General features: G+C 40.8%; 3 long non-coding RNA genes across 4 annotated transcripts in view; all 3 read right to left on the bottom strand.

The window, feature by feature from the left end:
- Positions 1-16,851, bottom strand: part of LOC135424205 (uncharacterized) — a 326,168-nt gene that overhangs the window by 149,006 nt on the left and 160,311 nt on the right. The gene's annotated exons all lie outside the window — the stretch shown is intronic.
- The window catches only part of LOC135424362 (uncharacterized), a 108,136-nt gene that overhangs the window by 24,877 nt on the left and 66,408 nt on the right, over positions 1-16,851 (bottom strand). The window lies entirely within an intron of this gene.
- On the bottom strand, positions 4,024-5,888 carry LOC135424347 (uncharacterized). Its single transcript, XR_010435166.1, has 2 exons — positions 5,764-5,888; positions 4,024-4,248 (listed from the first exon to the last, which is right to left on the bottom strand). It is a non-coding gene; the product is annotated as an uncharacterized LOC135424347 (long non-coding RNA).

Genomic DNA, 16,851 nt, shown 5'->3' on the forward strand with positions numbered 1-16,851 from the left:
CATACAGATATTTCTGCTGCAGCGTTTCATCTGCGAGAGATTCACAGCGTGGGGCTTAAAACAATCTGCCAGTATTATGGCTTAATAAATGTGCAATATTGTATCACAATGCTGGGGTTTGAAGAATATCACTGTAGCTGAATAGACCAATTCCGACCCAAATAAATAATATTTGGAGGATGAGAATAATTCTTCTGAGAAGAATTTCTGCGTCTCTGAATCCATCATGTGCCCCACTACGCAAGTGCAGCACATTCAGCTGACTTCAGAGGGGTTACCTGAGTCAGGTACCTGCACCATAATTGATATTTGCAGTTCCTGCTGCTTTAAACACATGCCATTAACAGTGAAAACAGAGAATGTGAATTCCAGAAAACACAGGCAGCTTAAACAGCACATCTGACTTCAGATATTCAAAATAAAAGCCCAAAGAACCCCTCTTGGCCTAAAGCTCCAATCCAACACCCTGACAGTGGCTCCAGGAAGGGCACTGGGGAGATGCACTGTCATGTTTGAGAATGATATTAGGAATGTCAAAAAACTCATATCTCCCTCAAGCAGAAAGGCAACACCAAATACAAAGAATACCAATTTCTGTCTGTCTTTGGGGTTTATTCTGTGTGCTCTTTCTCTGCTTTAGGCCCAGGGCCAGCACGCTGCCTCTCTACTCTCCCTGTGTATTCATTCTTATCCCTTATTCTTGGAACTGTCTATCTGAAACAGGCACTGCATGTAATGCCTGAAAAGAAGGAGGCTTTTAAAATCTTGGGACATGCATTTCCTCCAGCTCCATTGTCTCAGTTGTTTAAAGAGGTGAAGAGAATCTGGCAATGCCTGGGATTTGGCAATGTGGTTAACGTTACCCTTCACAATTCTGTCTCTTCTAGATGCTTTTCAGAAGCAAAGACAGAAAAGAAATCACAATTCTGAAGGCTCATCCTTCAGATAGCCCAAGTGCTGTGAACCCCACAGACCACCAAGGTTCTCCCTATACAAGCTTTTCCTCCTGCCCACACGTTAAATAAGATCTCATTCTAGTTTAAAGCTCTTATTCCCAGCCAGATCTGAAGGTCACAGCAGCAGCCCTGCTGATTCTAGTACCCAGAAAAAGTGTAACTTTCCATCCCTTTTACTGTGTGCCTCAAACACATCCATACCCTTTTGGGGCTCTTCAGGGTCACGTTGAAAAATAAGCCTATTAATACAGCAGGGTTTCAAAATATTTGAAGAGCTAATTCAGCAGAGTTTATATCTCTTGTGTCGGCTTCACTGGAGCCAGCATTCTTCACTCTGTATTCAGTCACTCTGAATATCAGTCAGGGCACTTTACTCAGCCATAAAAGAACTGCAAGCAGAGATGAATCTCATCCTTTCTTCTCTCAGATAGCTAAGGAAGCCACCAGCCTCCCATTTTCAACCTAACTACAGAAGACAGCTTAATGAGGCTCAGGGAAGATCACCTTGAACGTTAGCCAACAGCCCATTGTCACAAGAAGAGTTTCTTGCGTCAAAAACTGTATAACCCTTGAATAAATCTCTTTGATGCTGCTTACACTGGGGCTGTGCTCATTCTTGCTCCTTCAGCTGTCACAGTGGGAGGTGTGAATGTGTGTGGGATGCTTACGGTGAGAAAGAACGAGGGTATCATATTAAAATCTTGGTTGTAATCATTAATTTAAGGATAGGTATAGCAAGCAGGGAAGAGTGAAGGGTTTACAGACAGACCCTTTCATTCATTTATACGTCTGTAACAGAGACAGACAACAGGAATTAAAAGCCCTGCACACGTGCATGGACACTCAGCTCTCAGCTGCTGCTGCTTTGGGAAACTTTTCCCTATTTTCTTGCATGCATAAGTACCTTCTTATCATAACACCAGCGTGAGAAACAGCCCATTACATGAAGAAATTAAGAGCAAATAAAAATCATATCATTGTAAGAAAGTATGTTTCCACGCAAGCAGGGAATATATTAATATTCCTCTTTCCTCAATAACAGATGAATATACCAGAAAATGAATTCTTGAAAAACTACTGCTAATGCTGACCTTAAAATGGCCCAGAAATAATTTCAAAGGTTTTAGCCTGATTGTTTAAATATACCTTCAGCATTTCCTGCCTGCTAATCAGACATTTATTACTAATAACTTCTTCACTCTCAAACATTCACCTGTAAACCAATCATTATAATTAGGCAGCAAGGGTGCTTTGACCATGGCTTAATATGTGGAGCACAGGAGTCCCATTTCCACCTTGGATCCTCTCATCTGGTTCTTACAGTGCCTGCTGTCCTTTCATGTGTAGAAGCTATTTCAGGCAGAGGGAAATCTTTCTTCTTGAGTTCCTGTAGAGCACCTTCCACACTGGGGTTCAGAACAAACCTTCTGGTCTTGTTATATTGACTGGTTTTGATATGAAAATCATGGCATTAAAGGAACATGGGACTGTGAAGCAGTTTGCATCAGAAAAAAAATGGGCTTTTTCTTTTTTCTTAACAAATCATGCAAGTTTTCTCATTTCTCTCATGGATTAAGAATGTATTTAGTCAAGAGAAAACATCTGTCCAAGCAGTGAGGAAGGAGAGAGAGCCATATGCCTGAATGAACTGCTGCTCAGGAATAAGTAAAGGAAATCTAGAGGGCTGGTTTGGGATTTAGTTCTCTGGAGGAGAAAAAAAGGAAAAATTCACTGCAATCTGTTCCTGCATGAGAGAGGGACAGAGGCAAAGATGGGAGGGCAGGAACATCTGCAGAAGTAACGTTTTTGAATAACAAGCAGTACACACTGGTTTAGGACAAACATCTGTGCAACAGAAACATCCACACCAGTGTAAGCAGCTCCCTCTCCTCCCAGTACTGGCACAGGAAAGAGTTGGGAAGGACAGGACAGACTGAAAACAGGTGAGGGACAGATACTGCATTAAATGGCACAGCAGCCATTTCCTTCCATGTGCTCAGTCTAAAGGCACTGTTAATAGGGGAAGCTGTAGGCAGGCAAATTACCTGTCAGATGCCAGAGGCTGCTAATGAAGAAAGATTCAAAGAGCACGGGAAAATGCAGCCAATAAAACATCTCTGAATGCAAAATGAATGAGAAAGCTTGGCAGAGGTGCAGTTTTTCTTTCAGAGTGGAAACAGAGGGCTTGGAAGAGCAGATGGAACATGTACACCCTGAGCTGGTAAATACCCCTCCTAATTTAGTTACTCTGCTCCGAGGGTTACAGGATAGGAGACTCTCAGAAAAGGGGTGACTGTGATTAGTTGCTATAGGTGTGTGCTGGAATGCAAGAGCATAATGAGAGAATCATGGAATTGTTTAGGTTGGAAAGGACCTTTAAGATCACGGAGTACAACAGTTAACCCAGAGCTGATTCAACACTCCTGTTCTCCAGGGCTGATCAGATATCAAACCAGGGGAAAAGAAAATTTAACCAAGTAACAACCTTTAGCCACTTCATTATGGGATTTATAGTTTTATCACTGGATTACATCTGGAGACCTCGTTTTAATTGTGCAGATTCCTTTGATTCCCATCAGTCTCTGATTGCTGGGTGGTTGTCTAGGCTACCTCCACAAGACAAATGATACCTCTTGAAATAAGTAGAATAAATCACCCCCTGAAAGTCCCTTTCTCTTTACTGAATGTAGAGGCAGTCTAGTTTATTTAGACCAGAAATCTATTTTTCATATGTCTAAAGTTATGTGAGATAAGCCTCACCATTTTTCTACCTTTTTTTCTGAGTATCTGTCAGCAAACTGGGAATAACATTTCCAGTTGCACTGCTGCACAATGAAGACATCATCCATTACTGTTTCAGAGGCAGTCACATGCAATAGTACTAACAACAGCTCTGTAAGAATATAAACAGATTAAAAAGAGGCAGAGGAGGTGTTTTTTAACATTATTATTATTATTTATTTGTGGTCTAGCTTTCAACACTGGTTTTATTTTTCCTATCTATCAGGAATTAAAGGTTCATGTGAACTGCAGCTCTAAAGGGAGTTCTATAAAATATCAAAGGCAATCCTACAAAGCAACTTTTTTATTTGGATGTTTTTGAAAAAAAACAAAGGGAGAGGATTTTCATCTACATTCTAATAGTCTCAATTCTGTGAAGGCTGACAGGAATAGTACTGCAAACACTCTTATCAGTCATGGTCCATTTCTATATTGGGCAGATGAAAAAGTTTCCAGCTTCACAGATTGCAGCCAAGAGACCACTCTGCTTCTAAATGGAAGAGTCTTATGTCTGAAAACAGAGATTTGACAGAACTGAAGCTCTTCACAAACACATAGTGATCCCTTGAATACTTTAGATAAAAATCAGTTGAATAAGGTTGAAACATCTGTTTGTCTTGAAGCATGAACTAAATGTTTTAGGTAGCTATGATTTTTAGATTGCATGTTGAATGACACCTGTCAAGAAGCTACAACTGTAATAAGTCAGAAACACTGAGATTAAATATTTCACAAAGTTAATTATAAGATCTCTGAGACTTCAAAGGAATTTCAGTGGTGGTTTTTTTCCTATTTTGAACAAACTCAGAGTAAGAAGTGACACGTCCTCAGGGAGCTCAAATCCCATTTCAGAGCCAGCTCCATTCAGATATCAATATGACCACATACCCTGCTGTTATCTGTTAGCTGTACTGGGGTCATGTCTTGAAGGAGTATCAGAGTGAAGACACTACACATTTCAGGGGATCATTTCCTGTGTTATTCATCTAATTTGACATTCAGTTGTATTGTGAGCATGAGCAAGACCCAGCACAACAAAGCCATTTAACCACAGTGCTGATTTGAAGGTGTCTGAGCTTTTGAGTTACTCGGATTTCTAGGGAATTATTTATTATTTCGCTACTGAAAAGTATTATAATATTATGCAAGCAATTCTTAATGCTACTTTTCCATGTTAAATCCACCACTTCTCAGGAGGGCTTGGCCACCAGGTGCTATTTTGATTTAAAATGTACACAGGAGAGATTAAAATGAGTAGAGTATATTATCTCTGCACGCATTTGTTGCTGGCAAAACATATTAATTGCACATGGAAATCAATGCAAGGCCGTGTAGCTTTCAGCCAAGCTACAGAATTAAATACAGGGCCTATCAAAACTGATAATCCCTTCTTGAATCAAACACATTGCCAAGGTCAACAAAAATAAGCAGTGTGTGAAATATATCAGAGAATAGTAAATCACATGCATAACTGTATTGGTGGATATGTGCATTATACTACATATACAGTACAGCACTTGCCATTAAACATATCCACAATTACGATATTATCATAAATAAGAAATAATTTCCATTAGAAATGGGCAGGGTTGAGGAAGGAGAGAATGCTCCTGTGGGACTCAAGGAATTTAAGCTCTGTTCTTGGCTTAGTCTTAGAATTTGTGCAAATTACCTCATCTTTGTCTGCTTTGGCTCTATAATTGTTACTAACCCTGAATCACAATATTGGCCTCCCCCATGGAGCAATTCAACTTGCACTGAATTTCAGGAACTGAATGACATGTGTCACCAGAAGGGGCTTGTTCAGTAATGCAGCTGTCACATGAGAATGTCAGTGCTTAACACTGAGTAAAGATTTTGAACACAGAACTTTGGTGATTGCCCATTAAAGCAAATAGCAGGTTGCTCAAACTGAGCATCACTTGTACATTTCAATACAGTGTGCAGCCATTTGGACAGGCACTGATGGACACTGATGGACACTGATGGGGTCATCTGGCTGCTCCCTACACCACTTCTGACTTGCCATTCTCTCCTCTTTCTGTTTGGCTTTTTACTGCAACATCCTCCCTCTCCTCTGGTTTCTCTGGGTAGCTATCACCTCCCTAACTTGAACCCACTGGCAGGACTGAAATTACACAACTGCACACATCACAGAGTGAAAAGGGTGTTTGCAGACATCGTATTGTGAGCTCATCAGGACCTGCTGTTCCTTTTCCTCACCCTTTATTCATCCTGTCTCTTTGGATTTGTAAGGTCTTTGGGTCTGGGATTGATTTTTGCTCTCCAACAGAAGGGGGGTTGGCAGAAATGAGCAGTTCTTTGCTAGTCCTTAGTCATCCCCACAGGAATGTCATATTAGGGCTCACAGGTAGCTGATTTCCAAGTCCCCACCAGACTTAAAACAATGCACAAATTTATTACTTTTAAAACAATGCACAGCTATTCCTTTGGTAATTCTGGCTGTTGCATTCTCAAGCGTTCCTTTGATTTATTAGCCCAGTGTGTTATTAAAATAATGAATTATGTGTTGGTACATTGCATTTAACGCAGTACACACAGGGGCAAGTACATCTGCTACCTATTAATCAAATATTCACTAACAAAGGTTGATTAACAGCATTTTACATATTTACAGCAAGAATGAAAAGCATAATAGAGCTGCACTGAAGATAAATGACAATAAATTATTAAAATGCATTTACCTGTGCACTTAGTGCATGGGGTAGACAGAACTGCAGGTACAGTTTTGTTCATCACACAATACCAGTTGTCTATTGAAGCAGACATTCATTTAGTGCATTATTTTCAGCTTTTTGGGGGAGGAAAACAAGCCCCCAAAAGCTGTGTACAGCTGTGCTCATTTCAAGTCAAACCTGAATCGAGTTCCATCACAAAGAATTTCCATGTTTGCCAAACTACTGGTTGAAGCTCTCAAGTCACCTGTGTTATTGATGTGTAGTGGAGACCCTGACATTTGCACACCCCAATGCCAAAGTTTGTTGTGGCTTTGGGTAACTCCCTTCCAGCTGTTCCAGCCTGCAGGATGTACTAGAAGTGGACATTTGCCAAGTAAGTACCAAAAAATCTGAGGCCTTTTAAATGGATACTTTAGAACCTCTTTCTGTTAGGAACTGAAATTACAAAATCATATTCTTATATTTCATATCTGGAGGAGAAGGCCAGGAGCATTTTCCTTTTTACTGGAGCTGAACTGATTTGCACAGAGCTAAGCCTAATTTTCTTGCATAGGCCCAGCTCCCAGCTACGACAAAGGATTAATGGTCTGGAGACCATGGACCCCACTAAATCCTACTGAAGTCAGTAAGAAATCCATGGGCTTCCAGGCAGCAGGGTTGGTCTCCCTTGTTAATTATTGGCAGCTTCTTTAACTAGACTTCAGAAAAAATCATATTTTTTTTTTCCTAAATTGCCTTTTTATTGATTTTCAACATAACAGTATCACGGAAAGCAAACATGGACTATAAATGAGACCTTAAACATGCAGTGCACATACTGTTGAATAGGGGAGAAAAAGACAGTATGTTAATAAACCCAGCTAAAAGAATACAAACCAGAAAGTAAATAAACAGATGCAGGAATTATGGGAGTTCAGAATTTGAGTTCAGGGAGAAGAAATTAGGGTTTGCATTAGAGAAAATTACAGTACAAGGAAAAATATTATGGGAAAAATATTTGCAGCTGATGTAAATCAATATTGACTCTGTTAACTTACTCCAGATGAGAATCTGGTCCCTGCATCCTTTATGTTAGTATTTAGAAACACAATCCATTTGTTCTCTGTGGAAAATAATTCCATATGGAAAAAACCCTCTTTTTCCTGATCACTTATCTAAGAGCTCATGTCTAAACCATTCTACTGAGAGTAAATCACTTATCAATCTTTCCCATAAAACAAAGGCAGAGATAGAGTCTCAGGTTTAATCTGCAGTGAGTGGCACTGTGTGGCCAAGAAAGCCATTTATAAATAAGAGTGCAATTAAAATGACCTTCAGAGTTTCGCAGTAGAGCCTAAAGAACCACAAACTTGAGAAATTTAAACAATGAAGAGCATATAAGAATATAAACCTCATGTCTCTTGCAGATGTTTCTCTTCCAGAGTCTTAACTCAATTCCAAGGACACAGCTGGGGAGAAGGCATTCCATGTGTATGACAAGTGGTTACGCTGGGTTTTGTCCCAGTGCTAAGTAATTCTTTGCCTGCATTTACCTGGGGATGTTGTGATGAGCTGGATGTGGAATAAAGTCCTCAGGAAACGAGGCTTGATCAGCTTGACCCCTCAAGAACAACTTGGGTAATTTTTTTATGACAGATCAGGCTCCCTTATCAGATACAGAGAGTGGAGGAGTCTGCACCGCTTCACAGGAGGAGATCAGAACCCAAAGTGATCTGGACAGCCAGAGAAATGGGCCAAGATCAATGGGGTGAAAGTCAACAGACAAGTGCAAAACACTACAGTTAGTAAGAAGGAATCAACTGCCCAAGTACAAAATAGGGAATTAATGGGTAGGCAAGACTACTGTAGCAGAGGAGCTGTTACACCATGAACTGTCAATGAATCAACATGTCACTGACCCCAAAATAGGCAAATCCCAGTCTGAGGTACATTAAATGGAGTGTTACTCAAGATACAAGAAGGAAAAAAAGCAGCATCTCAGGAATTTTATAAATAGGTTAAAGAAACATAATTTGAGAAACCTGATCCTACCTCAGCGTAGGCAGGCAAACAGCAGATCTCATGAGGTGCTTTACAGCCTCAATTACTGTGATCTCATGCTCCCAGATGCAACTTAAAAGTATGAAGCCAGAAAAAAACCCCAAACACAGAACCATAGAATGCTTTGGGTTGAAGGGACATCAACAACCCGTTGACTTGATTTCCTGTTTGCATGGATGGGCACCTGCCCTGCTAATAACTTCCCCCAGACAGTGATTCAGGAGTCAAGGGAAAACTACATCTTATATTCTGCGCTGAACTCCTCAAGTTCATGAACCTTCCAAGACAATCCAGATTCATCTGAAGTCTTACAAGCTATTTGTAGTTTTCTTTAGTTTTGATGAGTAGTAGGTTTTTCTGAGGTTATCTGAAGTTAGATTTCAAAAGATAAAACTCTGTAGAAACCCAAACTAGTTCTGCAACCAAAGCCACGGTATGTTGTGCAGTTATTTTGAGAAGTGAAAATTATAAGGCCTCTTCTTTTTCCCCATCCACAAGAAACTTGGAAAACATTAGGAATCTGTCAGATGGCCAAGCAAAGAGATGCTGTAATCACACTGGGGGATACTAATTGCAGCTCCTGATTGAGCTCTGGAGCTGCAATCAAACTAATGCCAGCCCTACCAGGAGTCAGAAGTGAGATCCTGTGCCTACCTCAGCAAGCAGGAGGTTACAAATATACAATAATTGGAAGGAAAGGTTAATTGATTGACATTTCTCATTAACAACCATATTTCTCATTTTTAATAATGGTGCCACTTTTCTGCTTCCAATTTCTACAAAGTTTCTACAAAATAGAAGTAATTGTTTTTGATAAAGACAAATGTTAAGAATGGCTTTATTTTTTAAGTTGTAAAAAAGAAGCATCTTCTATAGTTTCCCTTCCAGTTCTAAATCACGAGAGTCCATGTAATAACCTGTCCAAGTGTCATTATAAACTGAAAGAAAAGTTCTAGGGTGCTCTATCAATCAACCAAGATCAGAACAAAGTTTATTAACTAACTCACAGAGCTCCCTTCCTTCTGTTCTGGCAATCAGAAAGATGGAGCAAGAAGATCACACAGAGCACACCCGGCTCAGGTACAACCAGAATCCAGTGGAGACATCACTCTTTGGTGCCTCTGGAAAAGGGCTGAAGCAACAGGAAGGGTCTCTGACACTTCTGTTCAGCTGTGTGCAGCCTTTTGCTGCCACAGCAACTGAAAAACCTGGCTGTGGTGGGAGCAGAAGGGTTGTAATGGAGCACAGCAACACAGAATCCACTGGCAGCTCTGCCCCTGGCTGGCATGACCAGAGGAGGTGGCATGAGGAGCCCTGGTCCCCTTGGTTTGGATGGTTCCCCTCAGCCAGACCATCCCACCCTGGCACAGCACCATCCACTGGAATAACAGCAGGGCTGCTGCACAGTGACCTGGATTGGGAGCAGCAGCAGCTGACAAAGAGCCTGCCAGAGATACAGAGATTTGCTGCAGCGTGTTTGGAGATGAGCCGCAGGGAGCAGCAATTATGGAAATCGGTGCTGCCACTGAAAAAATACCTCCAAGTATGGCCTTGGCAAAGCTCAGTGAACTGGGGAGCTCAGTGCAGATGCTGATCTCCATCTCTAAATCCGTTTCCTCGGCATCTACACCCTCTCTTCCTCCTTCCAGTCATCAAACAGTTGTGCACACACATGACAACATGTGCTGGTGTGTTGTAGAGACATCGAGGCAAGCAAGAACATGTCAGAGAGTGGGCAGTAGTAAAAATGCTTAATGCTACATCAAAGAAATTGAAAAATAAGCAGAGATATCATAATTGCTGCTAGCAGTTCCTTGCAGCAGAATCCCATAAGTTCTGTAGCCTGCTGACTCTTTACAAAGCACAAGTGTCTCAGTCCCTAGATATGATCACAGTAATCAGTTTTTCCTACCACACCTACCATATATTACACACTATCATCTACATCGTCATTTTTCCTCCACCTGAAACTTTATCACAAACATAAGGTGCAGTAAAGTTGCTGAAAACCTCTGGAACTAGTGAGCAGAGCTCCTGAGAGCAGCAAAATTAATTAAGATGCTAACTCAGGAAATGTTGACATCAGATAACAAGGGGGGTGAGTTAAAAACCAAACACCACAAAGCCTAGTGGAACCCAACAGCATGCTGGAGATCTGGTGGGTCTGAAAGAGCAATGGAAATCACACACAGTTCCCAAACTGTGCCATCTTTCAGGACCTGTGGCATCCAGGCAACTCTAGAAGAGAGAAATCCTCCTTCACCCTCTCCTTCTCCTCTATCTCAGGCTGAGATCAGGGACTCCCTCACCTGCTCCCAGCTCCCAGACAGAGCTCTGGCTTCTGGAGAAAGGACTCGTGGTTTCTTCTGGAAGCAGTGGCTCTCCACTTTTGAAGGGCCATTAATCAGATGAGAAATGGATACAAGGGGTGGCCCAGCAGCACAAAGAAGGGATGTTTTGGTGTGATTGCTGTCTGATGGACTTCAGCTACAGCTCTGTGCATTTGCAGGTTGTAGACTATTCACTCAAACCAATGCTTTAACTAGAACAAGTGGAGCAAATAATTTATGCAGCATATTCAGCCTCTGTTTCTGAATTGATAAGAATGATTATTAAATGTCATTTACTTAGAACATCTTCTACTTCAGTCTTTCTTGATTTAATTTGATATTCCCTGGTTATGAGTTACCTAAGCTCTCCATGCTTCTGAATATGTCTTTTGTTTTTAAACAATATATTTAATCTTAGCAAATACCCATCTTCAGAGCATACTGATTGGTGCTCATTGCAAGCCATCATTGAAGATGTAAGAGAGTTTACATGGGACACTAAGCATATATGTGTTATTCTAGAATATATTTTCTGATTATTTTATTATTAGAAATAATGTGCTGCTGATGACAGATTTTTTAAAATTTAAACTAAAATTGGATTACAATATCTGCTAGAAGCTTTTCTGTAACACGAATTGCCCTTTTCCTCTACTTTTGACACAGAATTCTCTTTGTCAGATTTATCTTAAACTTACAAAAAATAAAAGCAAGTCTGATTCTGGAAATATACAGCTGCCAGTGGCTGAGAGAATATTTGTGATCAAGCACCTGCTCTCTAAGCTGAAGAACACATTCTTGCTCTGAAAGTTTTTCTCTATCTCCAACATACAAATATTTCATTATATGACACGTCATGAGCTGGAATGACTAGAAAAATACAGGAACCAACCCCTAACCATTACATTAATCATGTAAGCAACACGTTAGATACAGATCTTGCTCTGCTACTCATTTGTACCCAATCACAGGTGGGAATGAAAGCTTTTCAAACAAGGTTTCAAGGATCATCTTCACTGACACCTTCTGTGTCTGTGGCTGGGAATCAGTCAAAAGCCTGCTGTTAGTGTGTCTCAGAGCTGTCAGTACCACAGTGTGCATGGCTGAGGCTGGAGAACACCGGGAAAGAAATGCCAAAGAGGGTGTGATGGGGTGTGTTTTCAGCTGTAATGAACACGTAGCTCCCTTGTGTGATAATGGTCTGAAGGATGTCATGAGTTCCTAAGCTCTTGCAACTCTACTGCCTTGAAGTTCCTGATATAATGGAAGTTATATGACTATGTCCATTAGTTGTATAAGCTGCATGCTTAATGGCAAACCTTGGTGTTGTGAAACACAAATCACATTCTTGGTTCTAAACAGCTCCAAGTTCCAATTTAATGAAGATCCCGCTATGGAAAGGAGCTCGTATTAAGAAAAGCTTTCTGTGACAAAGGTACTACTTTATCATTTAAAAATTTCAGTAGCAGGGAGAAATTTTAGTGCTAATGAAATACATATTTTTCTTCTGTCGCAGCTCCCACCCCAGGAGCTCAGTGCAGCCTAAGGCTAGAAATGAATCTCCCTGTAGGTACTGTGTTGGCACTGCTGTTCTGCTTGCAGGGCAACTCACACACAGAATCATGGAACCCTTGCCTGAGCCAGCACAGAGAATGCACTACTGGTGCCCCTCCTGCCTCCCACCAGCTCCTCTTTACCACTACCCTGTGCACTGAGGACGTGCAGTCTCATTTTATGGACACAGAACTGATGTGCAGCCAAAAGGGCTGAGGTTATTGAACTGCAGCTCAAAGCTGAGTGCCAGGTTGGAGCCCAGACACTCCTTGTGGTCCGTGGAATAGAACAGGTTCTTCCTTGGGCTGGCTGAAAGTCCTGCACCCGAGTGCTTGCCCTGCAGCAGAATTTCCTTTCCCTTTCCTTTCCCTGCTTAGCAATGCACTGGCAGCCCAGGCAGCTCAGCTACAGGAGATGAATGCAGCATAAGCAACACGCCCAGGGCCATGCTGGAGGGCTGGAGAGAACCTGAACACAAGCTGCTGAAATGGAAGACTGGTGTCTACTGAACATTACCCATCCTCCAGCTCCCAGATGGAGCCTGTGGAAGGAGGGAAACAAGAGGAGCCATTTGCAGGGCACAGCAGTGCCCAGGTACTGCAGACTCCATGTGCAAAGCTGCTGATTTTTGAGCACCATCTACTGGCATGTGACCCACCTCCCCTCCCATGCACAGAGCAGCCTTTCAGAGCACCTTGGGGTGTTTGTCAGTGCCAGAGAGGGAAATGAAGACTCCTCACACACAGTCTTGAACCTTAATAACACCACCCGTCCTCTTTGTCAGACGGGATTTACCATCACGTTCTGTCATGTCTTGCAATAACATTTTTTTTAACATATTCAGTTCAGCTGAGTGACTGCAGCACAGTAACCCTTTTGCAGTGACTGTCAAGCTCCTAAAGTTACTACCTGTGAATTTGCACACAAAATTACTGTGTATCATCCCTTCAAACCATAAACCCAGGTAACTCAGACTTGTCAAGAGCCCTGCATCAAATTCATCCTTAGTGTAACTCGGTAGGAATCCAATGAAGTTTGTATTAGAGATGGATTTTGTCCACTGTCTCCTGATTCTTGATATATTGGGATCAAAGCCTTGCCAGGGACCCCGCTGTGTATGAAATGGTTGCATTTGTCACTGTTCAGGCATCCAGCGACACACTCCCCAGTGTTTCCTCCATTCCAGAAGGAAACAAAACACAGTCAATAATGAAAACCTAAACCAAAGAGAAGCAACTGCAAATACAGAAAATGTGACTCGATCATCACCAGAAATTAATCAGAATCTGACAGAATATTTCTGAATGGATTGCCTTCAGAATGTAGTTTTCTGCTACATTTTCCTTGCATTTAGCAAGACTGGGATACTCTAACCCCATATAATGATATTTTTTAGCTTTTTAAGTGAAATATAAAAATGATCAGTGTTATTTTCAATAGGAAATAACCCTGCAGGAAATAGAGGTTTATGCTGGCTTGACAGGCGTTAATTTTCCAAGATCAAGTTCCATCTCCTGTGAGTAACACAGGAGCCATCAGCATCATTGTTTCCTGAATACCTTCCACCTCCCTGAGAGTTTCGTGTTCAAAAGTAAATTGCAACACTCTCCCTGAATGTCAGTTACACCAATGCCTTTTATTTAATGTTGGCAAAGGCTGCATGGTTCTCTTTTTGTTACAGTCCTCTCAAACAAGCAAAAATCCCAGAGAAGGTCAACAGAACACATTTCTCTTTCCTTGCATACACCAACAAAACCTTCTAACAAACCTGTCTGAACATCCATCCATCCATCCATCCATCCATCCATCCATCCATCCATCCATCCCCCTGCTGCAGTGCACCATTAGCACTCAAAGCTTCATAAACCACCACAACAACAACAGTGGCACACACATATCCAGCAGATATGTAGGTTGAAATTAGGCCTAGAAGTATGTTTTGGTTTGGCTTTTTTTATTTTGAAGAGTAGTGAGTTTAACACATCTGGTTTAAGCTTTGTTCCTTACTCTCAACATATATACCAGAAGACGTGTGGTAAAAGTATAATTTTTCTTTTTAAAAAGGGAGGTTTTTTTCTGGATTTCTTCGAAGAAAAAGAACTTTTTTTTTAACCATATGTCTTCTCTGTGTATGTACTGGAGTTGGAACTGTGTGGCAGCTCACACAAGAAAGAGACATATGTTAAAAGCTGTTCTCTTTTCTCTGTTCAAGAAAATAAAAAGAAATAAATAGCAGTTGCTCCAACAGACACTAAAGTCAAACTAATACCTCACATTGATTACAGTAGTAATCAAGTTAGAGCCATGCTATTCCTCAGAGTGATTATTTGCTTCCTTTTCTAAAATTAAGTGGAGTGGTTGACAGTGTGCTGTGTTCTGGCACTGCACAACTGTAACACAAAGGGAGCATCAGTGAGACAAGTTAAAGGGATTCAGCAGAAGTGAAGCGTGACAAATTAGGAGAAACAATCAATGTAAATCATTATAAAAGTCATATCAGTGATTTAGGCAACTTAAAAACATCCATAAAAACCCACGGCGCTGTGAATTAAACAAAAATTACAGATTGCAAAAAAAAAATCGTCAGGAAAAGCTGTTTTGAGTGAACCTGTCAGCCTCGGTGACACGACTGTAATTTCTCACACGCTTAACACCTGCTCTTCTCTTCTGCAGCACCTCCAATCCAGCCCAGCACTGCACTAAAGGGAGCTGCAATAACTGCTACTGCACTGAATTAGTGCTCAAATGATTATTTAAAGGACTCCACCTATCTGAATGCAGGGTATAGTCAGTATAATTAAATAGCCATTGAAAGGATTAGCAATCCTTAATTACTTATACTTTCCTCTCATGTTTGTTCAGAATGAAGGACAGACCTGTCCCATCCCATCCCTTATGTGTTTGACCAGTCCAGTTATGGTATTGACCACAGTGTCTCTGATAATGTCTTTCTTTTCTTTCAGAAAATGCTGCTGTATCTTAGGGAAATTGTTTTTCACTGGGTTATGGCCACTGAAAACCACCATTTTCAAAAAATTAAAGTAACCAATAATCTCTGTTTGCTTTCAGATACAGCCTTATCATTGTTGTATGCTAATCTTCTTGTAAAACATTCAAATTCTTCAGGAAAACATACATTTTTCCACAAAAGAAAAAAAAATCATTTTTAAATTTAAAAATCAGAAGAGAAAGAATTTCAATTTGTCACATGGCTCTGAAAGTTAAACACTATCCATTCACCTTTTTTTTTTTACTTAAATAATGGACAGAAATACAGAATAAACGTGAAAAAAACCCAAAAGGCAGATACCTATTTTGTAAATTCCCATAGAAAACCAATTGTCTGCATTACTGGATTCTGTGGTCAACCACCTCTGAACACATGCATTCATCTTGCTTTTACTTGAAACTCTACATTTGCCCAAGTCCAAGGCACGTTTTGACCTATGAAATACCCTCCATCACTCCTGTTTGGCAGTGCTCAACTGGCAAGTCCTGCAAGTAATTTTTTTAATTTTCCAGCTCCTGAAATACTTAATTTAAGGTATAACTTTTCCATTAATGAAATCAAAGGGGCTCGGTGGAAATATTCTGGAGGCTTTTTACCATTAGGCCATTTATAGAAAATAGAGAGAGGAAAATTAAAACTGTGATGTCTGGAGGGGAAAAGTAAGTGAGGAATAATTCAGAAAGCTGAGGAAACAAAGGGAAGGGAAAATAAAGGAGACAATGTAAATTTTATTCTGATTTGCTTTTAGAGCTCTTAAGTAATTTCTCCCACTTGTGCTCCAAATTATATTGTCTCTGCCCTTAAAAGGCAAATTATCATTTACAGACTTCTTTTCTCTGGATGTAATAATTTACACCCCTTTCATAACTGGCTCTGTCAGTTAAACAACACCCAACAGTAACAAACTGTATCATCTCTATCTTCCCCCTTCATTTCCCACTGCCCATTCTCAGTCCCCATCATCCAAGTTGAAAAGAACCTCCTGACCCCAGGGGGTATCAAAACAACTGCAAATGGCTGTGAAATGGGAAGTCAGAATAATGATTTTTTTTCTAACATTTTCTATTAAAACCAAAAATGTTTAATATGAAACACCCCCCCAAAAGCTTTTCTGGCAGGTGGCTGATGGCTCTGCACACCTGTCACCTGAGGATGGGGAGGAGAGTGAATGTCACACTCTCACAAGAAGTGGGGGGACACAGAGGACTCCAAGCACCCAGCCAGTGCTGAATGAAGTTCCTCTGTGCTGCACAAGGAATGCACATTGATAATGGTTTGATTCCTTGCAAAAAACAACAAGTGAGAGCCTAATAGTTAGCTCTAATTTTTCCTCTTGGGTCCTAAGTTGCTTTTGCTGTTTTGCAGAATCATAATAAACAGCCACATTTAGAGAAGTGTTCCCAGGCTGCCCCGCTCAGTCTGGCAAAATCTGTGAGTCCTCTCTAGTTTGGAAGAAACAGTTTACCACAAAAAGAACTTGA

Source organism: Pseudopipra pipra, chromosome 18, assembly GCF_036250125.1.
Source record: "Pseudopipra pipra isolate bDixPip1 chromosome 18, bDixPip1.hap1, whole genome shotgun sequence".
NCBI lineage: Eukaryota > Metazoa > Chordata > Aves > Passeriformes > Pipridae > Pseudopipra > Pseudopipra pipra.